The sequence below is a fragment of the Saccostrea echinata genome, unplaced genomic scaffold (assembly GCF_033153115.1).
Source record: "Saccostrea echinata isolate AGI-Se365-2 ecotype Australia unplaced genomic scaffold, CSIRO_AGI_Sech_v1 ptg000001l, whole genome shotgun sequence".
In the NCBI taxonomy this organism is placed as follows: Eukaryota; Metazoa; Mollusca; class Bivalvia; order Ostreida; family Ostreidae; genus Saccostrea; species Saccostrea echinata.
In genome coordinates this window covers 46,322,187-46,326,596 of record NW_026889750.1, presented here as the reverse complement: position 1 = coordinate 46,326,596, position 4,410 = coordinate 46,322,187, and positions in this window count along the sequence as shown.

Genomic DNA, 4,410 nt, shown 5'->3' with positions numbered 1-4,410 from the left:
AACATAGCGTGCAGAAAGCCTATAGCTTCAAATATAAAAAAAATCATGTTCAGTTTGTGAATTCAGTATTTAGAGTAAAGTTCTCATTATTGAAATGTATGAAATTATGATAAACAAAAATTTTCTGAGGAAAATTTTCTCGGAAAATTTATTCTTTTATTAAAAAAAATAATGTGATATTCATGGGGGTTCGAACCCTAGCAAATAAAAATTAATCCTGAGTATCATTTTCTTTCGAGACTAGCACGCTAACCACTAGACTACGCAAGATCTGATGAATCATGTTTGTGATATGACCTTTGACTTAATGGACTTAAAGTATTTCTCGAAAAGATACGAATGATATGTCATAAAAGTATATTTTTAAGGTATAGTGGGTCTTTGCTCCATATTTTAGGAAACCAAAAAATGTATATTTTTATGCAAACTTCGAGGATTAACTTTCAAAAAAATGGAGCGAAGACCCACTCATATCGAAAAATAGTGTTGTAGTATGAGAAAATGACTCTTTTTGCCCTCTTTAGTGTGTGTACAATATTTCATAAGCAAAAAATTTCAATCTTTGTGAGATTTTTGCAAATTGTAGAGATTTTACATAAAGTATATATTTTAATGTTAGATGAAATATCAAGGAAAATTTTGATATTTTTCACCATGTTTGTCACACTATAGGCTTTTCGCTCGTCATGTTCACCCATCTTCTTTTTGAATATTGAATTAGAATTCCTTGAGAATCGAATATTGGAAAGATTTATTTTCCACAACAAGCTGGGTTTGTAGAGTTTTTATAGATTTTGACCACGGGATTAAAAAGCAAAGGCTTTATACATAGAACATTAACAGAGAAACAGAGTACCATCATTATGCTTACTTGAACTAGCAACTTGATTATAATTCAGAAAGTTCCAGAGAAGAAGTGAAAATTATTCGAAAGTTATGCGACGACGCACTTCGCAGAAAGTCAAACAAAACAGCAAATTTTAGTTCATCAAAACTGCAGGAATTCAAGCACTATGGATTTTTAGAGTTATTGGGATCTTGGATTTCTTTTGGAAGTACAGTGTTCTTTAACATTTTATAGGCATCATGTATGAACGAGGCCCTACCTACACCTAATTATTCAACAAGTATTAGCTTTCCTAAAAAGCTTGTCTGACTTGAGCAAATTTTTTTTTACGCGAAGAATCAAGAAAAGTTAAAATGTAGTGTAATCAACATGAAATGAATTCTTTTGCTAAGAAACAAGAAATGTTCATTTTAGTGACATAAACATTTAATAAAACTTGAACATGAATTTATTCTATATACACTTTATTACTTGTAATTTCTTTTTTTTTTTCATGGATGTAGAAACCCTGGGGGGGGGGGGGAGGGGAGTTTGAGGACCGTGTCCCCAATAATTTTGCCGATTTATACATATCTACTTTACGCTTGTGTCCCCTAAACCACATAAATATTAACTTCTGATAACTTTTATTATGTTCTATAGGGAATTTTTCCTTGATAGTGTCCACCCTAAACTAAAAATTTCCGAAAGTTCTTCCAATGGGCCTGTTCATGGATACACAGATATAACCAGTTCTTTTGAAAAAAAAAAAAAGCCACAACACAGAAAAATCTAAACATCAATTGGTGAACAATTTTGATAATTAAAATATGTTTTATTAAAACAAATAAACGTGTTACAAATGAGCTAACATCTTTGCATTTAAGCCAAAGAATATTCAACATCTATCCTTCACTTTGAGTATTTTTTAATCTCTGAATAAATCTAACGTCTGCAAGTTATGAATATGTGTAGATTTATAAAAATTCTAAAGGTAGAGAGACTTGGTATGCATTGAAAATAAACATCCATTTGTTAATCTCATAAAGATAATCGACAAGTGTTGACCTGACCAGCTTCTGTTTTGCTGGACATGAATGATGCATTCGAGAATGGCCAAATGTTATGTAACCTGTATTAATGTATAATGAGATAAATAATGATATCAGCTCCAATGCTCTGGCTTGTTGTTTCCTTTTCTCCGCATGCTCTCCAATTGACAGCTAAGATAGTAGTATGAAGTTTCCTAGATCAAGTTATCATAAGAATTCCATTGAACGACTTGACCAACAAGCCTTGGCTAAATCTAGTACTGTCTGACGCCATGACGTCAGACAATTATCTGTTTCATTGTATATAGACAAGTTTTTCAATGTGTTGTTACCATAGGATTTCCCCAGATTAATTTGTAAATAAAAATATATTTATAGTATAGCAGATATATTCTTTATTTACAGATCAAGTTGGGAATGCCTAAAGTTGTTAAACTTCTTTCATATTAAAAAATTATTTTATAAAAAAAAATTATAGACATGAATGGCAAACCATCAACTATATAACATTTCATGATTTACTTTCCTAAACATGTAGTCAGCTAGGGGTACAGCAATGCATCGACAATTCGAAAGACCTGTGTTCGGCACTAATGACCATCGAGAAGTTCTTTATCCTGCTAACGTCTACCTTGACGCGGGACCTACATTTTTAAGGTCATATCCGAAAGACCCATGACTTTCACTTCTAATGCCGGGCGCTTGGCGAAAAAACAGTCACAACCTATGTTTTACGTCTTTAGTTTGATGGGGCGCTGGGAACGAGAATCGAACACAGACCTCCCGTTCATGATGCGAGCGCCCTGAAACTAGGCTACCGCGAAAGGTTTTATACAAAGAAATATAAAAATGAAGAATACATGCCGATTGTTGAAGTATATCATTGGCATGTTACGGTTCGATCTTGTAATTGGAGCATTTGCGTCAGTAATATGCCGCAAAGCATAAAAAAATTGAAAAGAATAAAAAAAAAAAGATCATAAGAATAAAAATATTTAAGAAAAGAATGCTAAAATCTAAATTTTCATTTCTAAAAGTAAAAAAAAAAAAAAAAAAAAAAAAAAAAAAAAAAAAACTAGGGAAACAAGCAATTGTCAAAACTTGATATATCATGATCGATCGCTATATTTTCTGAAATATGAAGATACAATGTGATCCCTTTTCCCAGTACAAACTCAATACAAATCTTATTGTCATTTTCTCTTATTTATGTACCAAAAAATTGTCGCCTGCATACGGTGCTAGTTGATTAGACACGCAAAATCATGTTCTCCTTACAATATTTTTTTTTCGCTGAGACTACCTACGGAAAACAAACAAGTTGATGTGAAGGGGGTATGATTAATATTTGCAAATTTTATGGGGTATTGACTTACGTTGTTCATACAAGTTGTTGGACTATTATTGTTTTTAAACTAAATTTGACTACGATACTCTCTTTTACCAGATCAAAACTGGGACTCTGCGAGTGGTACCGATCAACAAGGAATGTCTACCTCTCTCTGACACCCGGTCTTTAGATTGATGTTTCTAGGGTTCCATGTTGAACTGCTCCTATTTTCAGCTTAATTACTGTATTGATAGCTACAATATTGCAATCTTTTAATACTTTCACCAATTAAGAAGTAATCTTAATATCTATTTTTTGTTTTAAAAATGATTATTCAAGGTAAAACCGCGACAAATTATCGGACCAGGTAAGACATGCAATTTAGGCACCCGATATGAAAAATGATCTATTCAAAAGGGAAGAAATTCAAGTTACTCATTGTAAATTGTTTGTAAGATTCCTTTCATAAAATCATTTAAAGTGAATAAAGAAAGCATGCATAAAAGATATAATTTTTTTATTTAAAAAAAAATGAAATAATGCATATAGGAATTAAGTTACATCAAACAGAGTTTTCCGTATTTTAAATATCTTTCTTATACAAGTGGCCTTGAGATTATATGTACTGAGCGTAAAATAGAGGGAAGTCCCCTTTGGAAAATTTACAAAGATCGACATAAAAGGGGCACATGGTTCAATTGTGGAATTGCTTATTCATAATGACAATGTCTGTATATACTTAAAAAATCAAGATTAACTTAAACTTCAAAAAAAAACTTATAAAGGAAAATTAGCAAATGCTTGTTGCATTTTAAATCATATCCCCGAGTACAAGTATTTACCTGTGGTTCATTTCCATTTTGCTGTCCAAAAAAGTTGAACCTTTGTAAAATGTTACCCAAATAATACTCTGAGAAGGACGAGTAATGCATATGATTTTATCTCAAAACAATAAAACCTGTTTGTTGTGTAATGTTGCATAAGTTGTTTCAGTGTAAGCGTTAGAATCTTGTTCCCCTCCTTACTCTAAAACACTGTTCAATAACATAATTTAAGAACAATGAATAAATAAATTAAATTTCCATACATATATGTAAAAAGAAAAATATAACATGTTTATAAACATATAATGACGATAAAACTACATGATACAAATTTGCTTAAAACGTAATGTCTCTGACGAGACTGTAGTTCTACTGGTG